The sequence below is a fragment of the Cetorhinus maximus genome, chromosome 16 (assembly GCF_964194155.1).
Source record: "Cetorhinus maximus chromosome 16, sCetMax3.hap1.1, whole genome shotgun sequence".
NCBI lineage: Eukaryota > Metazoa > Chordata > Chondrichthyes > Lamniformes > Cetorhinidae > Cetorhinus > Cetorhinus maximus.
In genome coordinates, this window is record NC_135894.1 from 38,574,670 (window position 1) to 38,592,038 (window position 17,369).

Sequence of the window (17,369 nt, forward strand, 5' to 3'; positions counted from 1 at the left end):
TCTGTTTTACAATCTTTGTCACATCTTGCAGAATTTGAGGCACAATTTCAGAGTTTCACAATTTCACAGAGCATTTTCTTTCTTCCAAGGTTATTTATTGAAATAAATACATTATACATTACAAATTTGTTACTTTTCTCCAGTGTCACCAACATAGTTCTCAGAGAGTTAAATGTGTCTGGCACTGTATTTATGGAGGTTGTATTGTAGTCCTGCTATCTTTAGAGAATGACATATTATTTTGCCAAGCACCTAATGAAAATGCATGGCATATTGCTGGCAGATAACTGAGAATCTCATGATGCTAACTGAATCATCTAGTGAATCCCAATAAAGAAAGCTTCCTAATGGAGAAGCAAAGAACCACTGATGAATAGCTTGTTTGTCAAGAATAATTTGGTAAAATAATAATAATATAATAATAATAATTCCTACGTAGAGCACAGGAGAAAAATCATCAGTTTACAATATTTGAATTTGAATCTGTTTCAGAAGAAATCTCCAGGTCTAAAAATCTTAACAGAAATTAATGTCCAGAACACTCTTAGAATATTTTAGATCTTGCATAATAAATTGTTCTCTTCATCTACGCAGGCAGATTTTTAAAGTTTTCCACTTATGAGTGCATTGTGTGCAATCTATTTGTAAATAGACAATGATTTCCAATAACTTACTATTGCTGATTAAAACATGCAAGGGAACTAGAAATATAAAAATAGAACAATGTATTTCAGCCTATGAATGTTTTAAATCCAGGGACAGAATTTTACATTCTCCCACCAGTGGCTTTGCAGGCTGGGAGATTTGGGGGGGTGGGTGGGTGAGGAACCGTAAAATTCCTTGGATGGCCTTCCCGCCAAACTCCCAGCCGCCCCAACCTTTCCAATGGGCAAGGCCTAGGGCACAGTTGAGGCCCTTAAGCTTCCCACCCAGCCTCAACTTTCACACTGGCGGGAGGAGTTCAGGGGCAGGGCAGAAGTGTGAGAAGTGACCCTGGTCAGGCCTCGGGCAGGAAGGTGGGAAGGGGGAGCTGCCTCCATCAACAGTATCGGGCACCCACCCCACAACAAGGTCTGGCCCCTGTGGGTGCTCTCTCCCCCTTGGCCTCTCCACCAACACCCTGCCCTCCCCTGCCCAAATCCCCTTGGGCCTCACCTCCCCTCCCTGCCCTGAGAACCCCACATTACCTGGCCCAGGACTCCTGGGACTTAGACTCTGAGGGCTGCTTGCAGTCCCAATACTGTCCACTCAACTTAGGAGGAGAGAGCTGCCAGCCATTCTGATTGGTCAGCAGCTCTCTGAAACAGGACTTCCTCTTGAGTGAGAGACGGAAGTCCCATTTCCGGTCAATTAATGCTCGTTGGAGCATTAATTGACTCTGGGGCAGCCAGTATTGGTGACGATGAATTCGCCACCGACTTTTCGGATGGCAGGAAGGGAAGCCCCACCATCTAAAAACTTCTGGCCCAGGTTTTTTGCTAGGGAATAAAATTAAACATTTGTTATATTTTAATGGATACCTTGAACTTAACTTGAACACAGATGCAAAATTTCCAAGTTAATTCAGCAAGGAGTAAACACTTTGATTTCATAGTGCAGTGAGTAAAAGCCTGCTCTCCGTTCTACATTTTTCACATAATATCACCAAAATTAATTTCTAGGTTTGACTGTCTAGAAGAAATGGGGAAAATTGAATTTATTCATGAATTAGAATTTCAAATTTAAGCCTAATTTCCAAATTTAAACCTAAATTAAAACACAAATTAGTGGTTAGATTGGGCAGAAATAGAGTTTATAATATATTTAATTCGATTTTAAGCATAGATATGGTTGTATATGAGGTTTTCACTGTGGATCCCTGTGTTTTGAAGACGTAACAGATTGCAACATTTAATCTTGGAATTGGATACTTACAGAATTGTAACCAAATGCAGCCTTCAAAACTTCTGTTAAATTGTTAACATGGCAGCATTGAAATAGGATGCTGTTAAATTTAGTGCTCCTATATTCCACTGACTCATTCCATGGTGTCCTCTCTGCTCAAACTATGGCTGGGATTTTCTGGCCCTGCCATGGTGGGACCCACTGTGGAAGATTCAGCGGCCCAGCCAAAAGTCCGTTGGGTAACCATAAATGGGTCTTTGGCTGGTTGGCAGGATGTAACGAGTGGTGTGCCACAGGGATTAGTTCTGGAGCCTCAACTTTTTACAATTTTTGTAAATGACTTGGATGAAGGGGAAGACGGTATGGTTGCTAAATTTGCTGATGATACAAAGATAGATAGGAAAGTAAATTGTGAAGAGGATTTAAGGAGGCTACAAAGTGACATAAATAGGTTAAGTGAGTGGGGAAAGAAACCTGGCAAATGGAGTATAATGTGGGAAAATGTGAAATTGTCCATTTTGGCAGGAAGAGTAAAAAATAAGTCTATTATCCAAATGGTGAAAGATTGTAGAGCTCTGAGATTCAGAGGGAACTGGGTGTCCCAGTGCATGAATCCCAAAAGGCTAGTATACAGGTACAGCAATTAATTAGGGAAGCTAGTAGAAACTTATTGTTTATTGCGAGGGGAATTGAATACAAAAGTAGGGAGGTTATGATTCAGTACAGGACACTGGTGAGACCACACCTGGAGTATTGTATACAGTACTGGTCTCTTTATTAAAAGAAAGAAGTAAATGTGTTAGAAGTAGTTCAGCAAAGATTTACTAGGCTAATACCAGGAATGGGTGGGCTGTCTTATGAGGAAAGGTTGGACAGGTTAGGCTTGCATGCACTGGAGTTTAGAAGAGTAAGAGGTGACTTAATCTGATCAAAACCTGAGGGGTCTTGACAAGGTGGATGTGGAGAGGATCTTTCCTCTTGTGGGAGAATCTAGAACTGGGGGTTATGGTTTAAAAATAAGGGGTTGCTCATTTAAGACAGAGATGAGGAGAAATTTTTACTCTCAGAGGGTCGTGAGTCTTTGGAACTCTCTTTTTCAAAAGGCAGTGCAAGCAGAGCCTTTGAATATTTTTAAGGCAGAGTTAGATAGATTCTTGATTAACAAGAGGGTGAAAGATTATTGGGGGTAGGTGGGAATGTGGGCTTGAGGTTACATTCAGATCAGCCATGATCTTATCGAATGGCAGAGCAGGCTTGAAGGGCTGAGTGGCCTACTCCTGCTCCATATTCCTATGTTCGTATGACCGGATGATCCCGGTGACGGGCAGGGGCGGAAAATCCAACCCTATGTCTACACAAGGCTGTAAGCGCCAAGAATAAAATTACAGAAGCAATTAAACTTATGCGATTTTACGTTTACACAGGTTTCTGGAGTTATTCAGAAAAACCTACGGCTTGCTCTTATGTTGTTTCTTCATCCCAATGCTTTTTCTTTTCAAACATGCCAGTTGAGTCAAATGCCAGGAGAGTCAGAGAATCAGCAGCAGAAGTAAAATACAAACAGGAGAATAAACTCCAACCGAAATAGAAAGTTTTGCATTGTTGTTAAAGTTATCTTTGAAAATTCATAAGAAATGTTGGCACAATATAATATCTTGAACCTCCGGCATAACAGATCATTATATCACATTGGAATTGGAAACTTGGGGCGGAATTTTATGGCCCCTCCTGCCGGCGAGATTTTCCATTCCCACCGAAGTCAATGGAGTTTTGAATAGCTCGCTGCATTTTACAGCCCCACACCCACTGCAACAGGGCCATAAAATTCCTCCCTTGGCGAATTTGATGATGACTTTTATATGAAACCACTTTCATCCATTTTTCCTCACATTCAATTGATGGCCAAACAGCTAATTGGCTCAGCCTCAGTAAGTAAAATGTACAGCTGTCCCGCTATCAGCTGTGGCTTGGTTGGTAATCCTTTTGCCTCTGAGACAAAAGGATGCGGGTTCAAGATCCATTCCAGGACTTGGCTGCAAAAATCAAGGTTGATGCTCCAGTGCACTATTGAGGGAGTGCTGTGCAGTCTTACTTGCTGTCTTTTGGACCTGTTTGTTCTCTCAGTGATCTGAATGATCCCATGGGACTCTTTCAGGGAAGAGCAGGGGAGTTATCCCTGGTGTCCAGGCCAATATTTATCCCTCAATCAATATCACAAAAACAGATTATCTACCTGGTCATTATCACATTGCTGTTTGTGGGAGTTTGTGGCTGCTGCAGTTCCATTACAACAGTGTCCACACACTTCAATAATACTTCATTGGTTGTAAAGTGCTTTGGGACGTCTGGTTATCGTGAAATGCGCTAAACAAATTTATTTCTTTAATTTGAAACTCCTCAACATGTTAATCAAAATTGGATTCTTTACTATAAATTCCTTCAATTATTTGATGACCATTTTAATGTATTACCTTCTGATTATCTAAGTATTAACTACACCTTTCTTAATGTTGTCATGTTCAAATATGTAATAAACATTTTGTAGAATTTCAAGTCAATGATTATCCTTGGATGGTCAGAAATCCCTATGTCCTTTAGACCAGTTTTTGTTCCTTTTCTATGCTCTGAGTCTTTACATTCAAATATAATTATAGAACATTCTGTTACCACAAAAGTCCTAGGCTCCTTCTATTTACACTTATCCAATCTTTGGGATTCAAATCCACTCAGTTCAACCCTCCCTTGATTCACCCATATTCTGAGGGGTTCCTATGTTTACTCGCTTACTTCAGGCATAAAGGGAGTTATTATAGTAGACAAGCCAGGCCAGGAGGAGGAGTAAGGTTATTTTTTGTACTCCAGTCAATCTATTTTAGGTGGTAACAGCTATTACCTCATTTGCAATTCACCTTTCTTGCTGGCTTATGTTACAACTATGTTATCAGTCTGATTCTGTCTGATCAACCTTGTGACACAATTATGGAGAATACCCAGATCTGTGGTGATTTCTCCCACTTCTGTGTAGAATTGTATGTTCGTTCCTAAAATCATCTTCATGTAAGAGGATGAAATTCCTAATGGCTTTCACTCAACTGTATCAGGAGGCAAAACCATGGTGTATTTCCAACATGGACTACATTGTTTTTATTTCTATCTTCTTCCTTCCTTCTCCTCATCTCAAATTCAACAGGATGTATATGGGTCAAGAAGGTTGGATGTCTCTTTTCCAGGATTATATATTTAAAGGAATTGAGACTAGGATACCTCAGCCATCAAGCTACTGCATGAAAAGGAATGTCACAAGATCCTCCAAGTCTGGTGGCAAGAAAGGCAGTCCAACAGCAGCATCCTCTCCCAAGTCAACATTTCCAGCATTGAGGCGCTAATCCCTCAAAACCAGTTCCGCTGGGCAAGATGAGTCATTTGTATACCTGACGCCAGACTCCTGAAACAACGAGTCTACTCGGAACTCGATCGTGGCAGGAGATTCCCAGGAGGACAGCAGAAATTCTTCAGGGCTCCTCAAAGCATCCCTGAAGAGATCGAACATCTCTGTCGACTCATGGGAGTCCCTGGCTTGTGACCAACCAAAATTGAGAAGGTTCATTCAGGAATCACAGAATCACAGAATTTTAACAGCATAGAAAGAGGCCATTCAGCCCATCGTGTCTGCACCGGCTCTCCAAATGAGCATTATGACCTAGTGCCATTGCCCTGCCTTTTCCCTGTACCCTTGCACATTGTTTTTATTCAAATAATCATCTAATACCCCTCTTGAATGCCTTGATTGAACCTGCCTCCACCACACTTCCAAGCAGTGCATTCCAGACCCAAACCATTTGTTCTGTGATGTTTTCTCACGTCACATTTGCTTCTTTTGCAAATCACTTTGAATCTGTGCCCTCTCGTCCTTGATCCTTTTACGAGTGGGAACAGCTTCTCCCGATCTACTTTGTCCAGCCCCCTCATGATTTTGAACATCTCTATCAAATCTCCTCTTAGCCTTCTCCACTCCAAGGAGAACAGTCCCAACCTCTCCAATCGATCCTCATAATTGAAGTTTCTCATCGCTGGAACCTTTCTTGTAAACCTCTTCTGCTGTCTGTCCAACGTCTTCACATCCTTCCTATAATGTGAGACCCAGAACTGTATACAATATTGCAGCTGAGATCTAACGAGTGTCTTTTATAAACTTAGCATAACCTCCCTGTTCTTTTACCAAACACATCAGGAGACATCATTGGGAACACGCAGAGGTGAAGTCGAGGCATTGAGAGAGCACACAAACCTCCAAACAACTCATCTACCCGACCTTCCAAGCACCACCTGCCCCGCATGTGGCAGAGTGTACAGGTGGTGCATTCAACTTATCAGCCATCTCAGAACCTATTGAGCCAAGTGGAAGCAACTCATCCTTGATCCCAAGGGGCTACCTAAGAAGAAGAGTGTGGAACGAAGTTGTTATACCATATCAGTATGCTTCTGTACCTACATGACAAGCAGCCAAAACTTAGCAATAGAAGGAAGGAAGGTCCCTGTTGAAGATATATTCCTTACATTTCCTTGTGTTTCACAGCCTAACATCTCCTTTGAAGGCTTCTAGCCATGAATTTGTTTGTTTTACAAGTTTTGAGGTTTGCAACTTGTCGTACAAACATCTAAACTAGGAACAGGAGTAGGCCACTCGGCCCTTCTAGCCTGCTCCACCATTCAATAAGATCATGGCTGATCTGATTGTAACCTCCCACCTATCCCCCACTCCCCAATAACCTTTCACCCCTTTATTAACCAAGAATGCATGTAGCTCTGCCTTAAAATATTCAAAGACCTAGCTTTCTACTTTCTACTAAGGTTTATTATTTATAACTGTTTGATCCCAGGCCTCATTGAAACAATTCACTCTCACGTTCAGTACCAACAATGTACTGCAGCAGATTTGAACAAATTTCATGACGAGTTTCCTTGTATTGTTATCCTATATCATTGTTTCTTCACAAATTGGGCTAGATTTTGCTGTGAGAATAACAGTGAGGCTAACATTTTACCATTATTTAAAAACAAATTGGACAGCAACTTCCTGTGAGCACACACACGCAGTTATACGCAAAAAAGATCACTGAACAAGATGCACTGCTCTTCTATAAGCTGTGTGGAAATGACATCTTGATGTCTGGCTCCCCATTCATGGTGTGAGGTTCTTGTCCTGACTAACCTCATCCCAATAAATTAGGGTTTGTCCATGCCAGTTTAAGTACACTTTTAGCAGCATAGTAAGTTTTAATAACTGCCAGGAACCTTTCTGGCACTGAAACCTAGGGCTAGGCTTTGCCAAGATTGTCGGGACCTTGATGTCAAGCCCAGTTCCAGGCCAGGAACCCAGAAGTGACCATGGTGGAATGTCGTTCGCAATCTTCCCAGATGCAGCTAACTAAGAAGGTATTTCTGGGAGGTGCATCCAATTAAAGATGACAAACGGACAAGAGAACCATCAGGTCCAATTGATGGGCCTGTAGCGATGTCCTGCCGGCAACCCTATCAGGAGAAGTAGGCAGGGAAAAGTGAGGGTGCTTCAAGATGGTGGCTTCCTTTAAAAAGTTATAAAGTAAAAAATAATTGTTGTCACAGCTGCATCAGTATAGAGGGGGAAGCCTTCCACATGATGGCCTACGGCCACAGCTATGACCCTCTGTCTCCCACGGCTCTAGGGTTGGGGAGAGTTAAATGTGAACTCAGTGGCCCCCCAGCCTGGCGCTGAGAGTCCGTCGCTAGGCAATGGCCAAGCTTCAGCCTTAGCTGGGTCTGTCACTGTCGGGAAGATCCCAATGGTGGCACTATCTTGACTCTAAGAGGAGCATTAATTGAGCCTAATTAGCTACTTCCTGTTTCCCGATGGGTAGCCAGTGCCAGTCAGACCCCATCTACAGCAAGGTTGCCTGAACATGGGATCGTGTTAGGGAGCCGCCTTGACACGAGACTCTCTAATATTCCTCAGGGTTCTGCCTCCAGACTCATCTCCGTGGGACCCAGAAAATTCAGCCCTTTTTTTTCCCTTAACCTTTTAACTTAAACATTCAAACTGACACTTCCTGGTTTAGACTCTGTACTGCTCATTAATGATTGTTCAGTCCGATTAAGAGGCACATAAGTTCACACAGTTCTCAAGTGCCCTATAGATGATGCTGCACTGTTTGAATGTTTGACTGACAGCAAATTGCTGTGCAAAGCCCCACAGAAAGCCTATGGGAAAGTACAAATTTAACAAAAGGCAGGGGCCATTCATTCACCTTTCACAGCAAAATCCAGCTCAGTGTTTCAACTTCTGCTTTACACAGGCTGGGCGCAGGCAAAGGGGAGAAACTTATTCATTTAGAGTCACTTTCTAGCAGCACACACAGACAATGTTGATTCCCTGGAGGCAGACAGAACCACTGATACCACTGAAGAAAGCTACATGGGCCATACAGGTAGCAACCCACAGTACTGCCTGGCCCCAGGGAATGGACATAGTCATGTCATGGCACTATGTAAATGTATTTCCCTTGCTCAGTGGCAGAACTCTTAAGCCTGCCTAAATCAACTTTTGAGTCAATTCTGATTTCTGGGCTCTGCCTGGTTCACTAGTTTATAAATTGTGACTTTTGTAGAAGCTATTGACCAATCTTTGGAGATAGTACATATCCCTTACACAGCTCTACAACTCAATTTTCCAGAAATCCATCTCTTCCAGCCAAACAATTACTTGTTGATCCCCAACTTCTGTCTCAACAAAATGGTTCTCTTTAATTTCTACATATCTTTTGTCAAGTCCTATGCGTTTCAGCTTGCTTCATTGGTAGAGCTAAGAGGTTCATTCTTCCTTCTTCTTCTTTCATTTTTTCTTTATTGACCTCCATATTTCCTGAATCATCCTTAAAGTTTCAAATTTATCTTGGTTTCAAATTTCAATTACCATTTAAACTATGCACTTATCTCCAGAGATGTCAATTTGCACCCTGTGAGGATATCTGAGTCTCAGTTTCATCCCACTTTTCTGGTTGCATGAATTCCTCTTAATTATCTTTTTCAAGTTTGGACCACAGTTTGAACCAGGTTACTAAACTGACACTGGACCTACTTATCATTGTAATTATTACTGGATTGTCATGTTTCTAAATTGTCCATAAGATTTGCTGAAAATCTTTTTTAGAGGAATCTTTGTTTCATGGTAATAATTATTATGTTACTCAATGTTGTGGCCTCCCAATTACAGAATTGATGGATTATTGGCCATTGTACAGTACAAGAAATTGAGTTTTATAATTAATCAATGAACTAATTTATTATCACTTTTTCCTGTTACATAAAATGATGTAAGAAGCCACTTCCTTGCCTTCCAAAGCATTTGTGACAGGATTTGTTTGTTTTGTCTTGACCTTGCCTTATTAATATCCACATCCTCTTCATTTCTGTCCTTCATCATGAAAGAAATCCATTTAGGCCAGGAAGCAGATCTATTGACATTCTGGTGAGATGTGCTGCTACTAAGGAAGCTTCTATAGATGAGAATGCTCCTATCTTTCCTGTAACTGTCTCCTCCTATCTCAAGCAACAAGTTTAATTCACAAGTCGGAACTGATAAGAGTTGTGACGCTCCTAACACTGCTGGTGAGGGACTGCTACAAAATGTATACCACTCTAAATCTAACTGACAAACAAAGAAAAAAGGCGGCAAAGATTTTAAAAGCCTTGAGTGAACGGATTTGAACCCCGGGTGAATGTTACATATGAATGCTATGTAATCAACAATAGATCTCAAGGTAAGAAGGAAAGCATTGAACTGTATGTGACTGCAGTAACACAGCTTGCAGAATACTGTGAATTCAGACAGCTAAAAGATTACCTGATTAAAGGTAGATTAGTCTTAGGCATACGAGATCCCCCTTGGTGAGAATAAGGCTACCGAGAGATGAGAAACTGATGTTCAAGAAAGCGATAGATGTGTGTAGAAATGCGGAAGTTGTAAAACGTCAGTGGAGCACATGTACGGCAGAGCAGACCAGGAGGTACATTATGCTGAGGGACATCGCAGGCCGAAAGAGCAGAGCAATCACAAAGGGCAGAATGCAAACACTGCGGAGGGCATCACACAAAGGAAAAGAAGGATTGCCCAGCGTGGGGAAAACAGTATTTAAACCACAAGAAGCAGAATCATTTTGCACATGTGTTTGGCAAGAAAACAGCAAAACAAGCCCATACAGATGGCCACTGAAGAGATATCAGCAGAAGAATCTGATGAAGAATGATACATAATACAACAGGTTGGTTCCATCAAGTCTACGGAGGATAAATGGTTTATGACTGTTACAATGGTGAATATCAAGTGAATAAGAAGTGACAGATAGACACTGATATGTCATGCAACATAATGGGCGGAATCATCCCAGATTTGCACTAAGTGCAGTAGCGGGCAAGTAAAACGACGTTTTACCTGTCGGCCACAATGGGGGCTTCTTACATCGTATTGTCCCAAACCCATTGTATTAATTACACATTTTCAGGAAATGTGCCATTCCCATGGCGGTCAGGGTCTCATTCACCCACCATGTCATCACTTCGCTGTTTCATCATGCCGGGCACCATATTTAAAGTGCAGCCACGCGCACACCTCTCAGGGCTTCCAGCCCATGACTGATACATGGGAGACATGGCCACCAAAGGAAAGAAGACTGCAGCACCCAGGTTTGATGACGTGCCCCTTGAGTGCCTTTTGGATGCAGTGAAGGCCCGCCTTGATGTCCTCTACCCCCATTCTGGCCACAGGACGGGCAGCAACACTCCTCTCATCACTCTCAACTCACACACTCACAAACCCATCACACATTCACAAGGCCCTCACTCACTGCCAGTTCAAGGGACATCACCATTCACTCTCTCACACACACCTTCATTGTCCTCATTCCGTCCATGGGACCACTCATCACCCATGCATGCCAGGCATACTTATCATCTGGCCTGGCAGGTGTCCTGCTTACACTCTCTCCAGCTCTTTTCATGCAGGACAAGTTGGCACACAACAAGAGGGAGAGGCTGCAGACTGGTGGAGGAATGCCTGAAATCAAAGTCCTCATGGATTTTGAAAACAGATCCATAGAGCTGTCTGGTGACGATCTGGACCATTCCGGCGCTGATGGTGAGGTCAGTGGTGCTCTACCAAGTGCGGATCCAGCAGTGGGACCTAGCTTGAGAGCAGCCTCGGGATCACAACCTGGTGAGCGCATTGCGCTCTCTGATCCACAGCAGGCGGAGCAGGGACTTCCCAGATTTCCGGCACTTGGAGGACTGCCAGGGGCCAGAAATTTTCCGAGGCTGAGTCAGATGATGAGCCCCTGGACTCAGCCACGTCATGGTTCCTGGAGCTGCAAAGGCAAGCTCGGGAACATCAGGAAGGGATGCCCGCTGTACTCCTCAGATTGCAAGGGACGATGGAGGACTCTGTCCGTCTTCAGGCTAAGGTGGCATTACAACGCACCGAGGTCAACACTGGTAGGATAACAGCCGCATGGAGACCTTGGTCCAGGATGTTGCTCCTGCACTGCTGCGTGGGCTGAACTCCATCGCCGACGCCATAATTGGCCTCCAACAGTGTATATGCGAGATGAGTGCAGGGCAGCCCGATCTCACTCCAGCTACACCTTCTCCACAAGGAGTTAGCCAAGGGCCATCAGGCACCCATAGGGAGGAGGATCAGTAGATGTACCCCCCAGGCCATCCATCCAGGCGACTCTGGGAGTGTCTGGCCCATCCAAATCCCCTCTTCCTGTGACCCAAGCAGCTCTAGCTCCACAGGCAAAGGAGGGTGCCAGTGCCACACAGTAGGGCCCCGAAAGCAGGCCAGGGCCCTCCAGGTCTCGGTCCTCCAGAGGGCGCCCGTGAAGGACATCACAGACAGGGCGTAGCAGTCAGCACACTGCCTCCACCTCCGCTGTGGATGTCTGGGGAGCACCAAGACGTAGTGGCAGGGTTAGGAAGGTTAAGAAGATGTAGTTGCACAGCCTGGGCATGGGTGTTAATCACTTGTACATAATGTTCACTACTGTAAATAAACTCCCAAGAATGTCTCCCTGCCTATGGCTCCTTGTTCTGATGAGCAGTGTTCATGTCATTCAGATATGAAACCTTTCTATACAACATAAAGGCAGGTGTCTCAGTCCAGGGCCTCTTCCCTGTGCTTTGTGCAGCCTTCAGACCAAAGTTATGGTCCGGACTCACACTCACTGGACACATTACTGATGTCTGCACCTCAATGGTTCTTGTCATTGTTGCCAGAATGTGGTGGGCAGGCATCATAGAGTTCCGTCATTCTCTCTGTCTGCTCTCAGCACCTTTAAGGTGGGGCTGGCCCTCATCTCTTCAGCTTCTGTGACCAGTGGTGCTGTGCTCCCGAGGGGCTCAGATGCTGAAGGTGGACAATCAATCAGGTGCTTTTAAAGTTTCATGGCTGCGTCTCCATGATATGACCCTGATCACAGAGCGCAAGTGAGCTGCCCTCAGACATACAGGAGTCAGACATTCACAGCGGTTATGTGAAGATCTATGGAGCATCATCACTGCATCGTCATCAGCCTCCTGCAAACGATCAGCTATTAGGGCCTCCACTGCGTCTCCATGATAGGAGCATTATCACAGAGGGTATGTGCGCTGCTGTAAGACGGTGTCTCCATAATGTCTCCTCACTGCATGTCATCATCATCCTCCACAAATCTAGCAGCTATGAGGGCCTTCCAAGCATCCCTCACCTGGCCAGTGCAATGGCCTCATCATCGTCATCGTCGCCTTCGAGGATCTCCTCACCCTCATCACCATCGACGTCTTCCTCATCGGAGGAGACATCCAGCAACTCCATCTCCTCCTCAGTCAGCTCCTCTCCCTGTTGCAGCGCCAGGTTGTAAAGGGCGCAGCAGGCGACGACAATGTGTGACACCCTCTGTGGACTATATTTCAGGGCTCCACCAGACTGGTCCAGGCACCGGAACCTCATCTTCAACATCCCGATGGTCTGCTCCACCAAGTTGCGAGTTGCAGCATGAGCCTCATTACAGCGTTGTTCTGCTGCAGCCTGAGGCCGCTGCACGGGTGTCATCAGCCATGTCCTCTGCAGGTGGCCCTTGTCCCCGAGGAGACAACCCTGCGGCCTCTGTGGACATCAGGAATCTGTGACCGGCTGAGAATGTAGGATTGTAGGAAACTGCGTGCAGAGGTGCTGGATGTGTTTGTGCTGGTTGCACCCCAGCAGCATATTCAACAAATTCAAGCCCTTGCGGATGACATAATTGACCCCTTGTTGTGAAGGAGATCTGAGCGCCACATAAGTACAGTCGATCGCACCCTGCATCTGTGGGAAACCCGAGATCTGGGCAAATCCAATCGCTCTTGCATCCTGGCTCTCTTGGTCCCGTGGGGGAATGCACAAAGTTGTGTGCTCTCGCGAAGATGGCATCCGTGACCTCATGGTTGCATTTGTGGGTGGAGATTTGTGATATCCCACAGATGTCATCTGTGGAGACCTGAAAGGAGCCACTGGTGTAAAGATTGAACGCTGCTGTCACTGTCACAGCCACTGGTAGTGGATGCCCTCCATGGGTAGAATTTTCGGGTTAGTGGGCAGCTGGGGAACTGCCACCCGCGATCGGCATCCAACCGTGCCAATCGACAGCCATCCATTGTGAAAGGTGCACTGAAGGGCTCAGTGCTACCAGTGTGGGGGCGGGAGGCGGGCGAGGCTGAAGTCTGCATAGGTGTAGGGGAGCGTGGAAAGAAAGCTCCCTGAAAGCAGAGAGCTCCCTCAGGGAGCTGACAAATTTAAAATCAATAAAGACAGAATTTAAAATCCAGAAACAATGTCCAAACATCAAAATAAGTCACCTGTGCATGGACGTTATAAAAATTCTGTGCACAGATTTTAATTTTTTAAATTTAATTATGAAAACCTCATCCCGCCCTTGGATGAGTTTTCCTGTAAAATGCAAAGGACGCTTGGCCGATTCACCCACCCGCCTGCCGTAAGGTTGGACAGGGCAGTGAAAAATCCCTGTTAATTGATACTTTAATGGCTGTAATAGGCCTCTTAATTGTTGGCGAGCATGCTGCCAACTCTGGTACGTGCCCACCGACTGAAATATCGCACGAGTACGCGATGATGTCGGGACACTCGCCTGATGTCATCACACGCTATTTCACGCTCCAGCGTGTCAGGCGTGCGCCCGCACGCTGAGCAGAAAATTCTGCCCCATGTCCCCGTGGCACCAAATCCTGCAGTAGCTGAAAGATGTGACCGACCAGTGCCCTAGACATGCACAGTCTTCGGTGACATTGGTTCTCGGTCATCTGCAGAATGAAAGGTGGCGTCTATAGACCCTGGTTCTAGCTAGGCGCTGACCAGCAACAGCTCACTGTGACTCTTCGGCGGCATGTGCTGGAGCCCCAGCCGCCCCTTCTTATTGAGGATGCTGCTCCTCCCTCTGCCCAGCCAGGCGCCTCCGACGCTCTCTTCTCTGTCGTCTCTGCTTTCTGTACTCCACGGGGCATACAGCTAGTTCACCAGGCTCCATGCTCTTCATGTACCCCTCCTGCATGGGTTAGCTTGGGTATATTAAGAACACTCCTGGTTAAGTCTGAAGGCCCCTTAACACATCCCGGAGAGTGCTGGTCACCACTTGGATGGCCAGAGTTTAGTGCACTGCATGGCTGCCCAAAACCCCAACCACCTCCACCCCACTCCATCTGACTGATTGGGGGCAGCTTTGCCCATTGGACTGCATGTTGTGCTCTCAGCTCAGGCACAGGCAATCTCCTAACCCGCACTGCAAGGCAGCACTGTTAGTTTGAACCATGGGGGAGACTGGTCCAAACCGGATGCAAGGGCTGTTAGTGCCTCCACCAGTGACTGCTCCATGGCCAGCTTTAGCAAGGAGATTGTACAACATGCCCAGTTGTCCAGCTGTTCTGCAGTCCACTAAAACGTTCATTAGTTTGCAGTCTGTTCCCAAGGGGTTAAAAAGCTCTGGAGCACTTGGTGGCGCTTTCATGCCTCTGTGTTGCTTGAGGCCCGGCTCCACACATGTCAATGTGGCTGTGTCTGAACTGTCTCAGCTGCAGAGGAAAGGTCACCTTATACAAGATTTCCCTAACGGGGGTCCTCTTCCCTCCTCCCAACCCTGCATGTGCTTGTGCACTACCTTCAACCGCAGGGCAGCCCTTGATCCCCCCAACCTTCCCCAAAGTAGCCTCAACAGGCGACCCCCATGAGCACTGTGCAACGTTATTATGCGCTCACCTCCGAATTCTCCTCCAAGTGCAGCCTGCCAAGTACACGCCTTATATATGCTGTTATGAAACGCCTTAGCGTGCTTTCCCTCCATCATGGGCGGAAGGTCCAGCACGGGGTGGGGGAATGATTCCGTTGGGCTGGCCTTATAAAGATATTCAGATGTAGATTCCTGACATCCGATGGCAGGAAACGCAGCCCATCATCAACAGACTAAATAGACAATCGCAAACTGGTTTCACGACATCATGAAACCGATCTCTGTCCTTCTCGCCATATTGCCCATTCATGCCGCTGAGCACACTCGACGCCAGTGGGCACGGAAAATTCCACCCAATGACCCTCACAGGCCTGTGCAAAGTGGCGCAACATGGCAATCAGAAAAATGAAATTATCGAAAGTGAGGTTGAGGCTGTATGATGTCACGATACTGAGAGGACAAATTAGCCTGAGAGCCCAATGCAATGGCAAGAAGGAAGATCTAGAGTTCCAGATCATAGATGGGATGCAATGGCCACTTATTTCAGCTGAAGCAAATCTAAAACTCAGACTGGTAACCCTGAATGTGCCAACAGAGGAAGGACAGCAAAAGACCCCAAAGAAAGGGCAACACCCCAGAGAGATGGAAACAAACAACTCCAGAGTGAGGGTGACAGAAGACCCCCGAGAGAAGAAGACAATATTCAAGTAAACCACAAGATGGTTGCCAACCACCTCTTTTCAGGTAGCAATCCAATTCCCTTTTGAATACCTCGATCGAACCTACCTCCACCACTCTCTCAGGAAGTTCATTACAGACTCCAACCGCCCTCTGGGTGAAAAAACTTTTCCTCATATCACTTTATTTCCTTTTGCCAATTATTTTGAATCTATGCCCTCTAGTTCTTGATGTTCTCTTGAGTGGGAACAATTTCTCACTATTTACCCTGTCCATACCCCTCCTGACCTTGGATACCTCTATCAAGTGTCTTCTCAGCCTTCTTTTCTCCAAGGAAAGCAGTCCCAACCTCTCCAATCTATCCCTATAGCCACAGTCCTTCATTCCCCGGAATCATTCTTGTGAATCTCCTCTGTACTCTCTCCAATGCCTTCACATTCTTCCTCAAATATGGTGCCCAGAACTGGATGCAGAACTCCAGATGAGGCCTAACTAGTGTCTTATACAAACTCAACATGACCTTCTTACTCTTGCACTGAATGCCCCTATTAATAAAACCTAAGACACTATATGCTTTATTAACTGTTTTCTCAGCATGCCCCGCCATCTTCAATGACTTATGTATATATATACGCCGAGGTCCCTCTGTTCCTGCACCTCCTTTAGAGTCTCTACCTTTATTTTATACTGTATTTCCATATTCTTCCTACCAAAATGAATCACCTCACACTTCTCTGCATTCCACTACAAGCCTTCCTCCAATCTGAAAAACATCCATTAACTACTATTCTCTGTTTCCTATCACTCAGCCAATTTATTATCCAAGTACCTACTCCCCCTTTTATTGCATGAGCTAGAATTTTGCTCACAAGTCTGTTGTGTGGTACTGTATCAAATGCCTTTTGAAAATCCATATACACCATATCAACAGGGTTTCCTTTATCAACCTTCCCTGTTACCTCCTCAAAAAACTCCAGCAAGTTAGTTAAACATGATTTTCCATTAACGAATCCATGCTGGCTTTCCTTAATTATCCTGCACTTATCTAAGTGACCATTGATTTTATCCTGAACTATAGTTTCCAGAAGTTTCCCTACCACTGAGTTCAAACTGACTGGTCTGTAGTTGCCGTCTTTATCCTTGCACCCCTTTTTGAACAAGGGTGTAACATTCGCAAATCTGTAGTCCTCAGGCACCACCCCTGTGTCTAAGGAAGACTGGAATATTATCAGGACTACTTCTGCAATTTTTGCTCTAATTTCCCTCAGTACCGTTGGGTGTATCTCATCCAGTCCTGGCACCTTATTAATTTTAAGTTAAGATAGCCTTTTAAAACCTTCCCCTTCTCAATTGTAAACTGTAAGTACTCGTTTAATACCTCTGCTATTTCTCCTGCCTTCACATACAAGTCCCCTTTGTTAGCCCTGATTTAGGCTTTTTTACTTTCCCTGTTACTCTGACCCCATCTAATGACTTACTATTGCCTACTTTAATTTGATCAAACTCTCCGTATTCTATCTACAT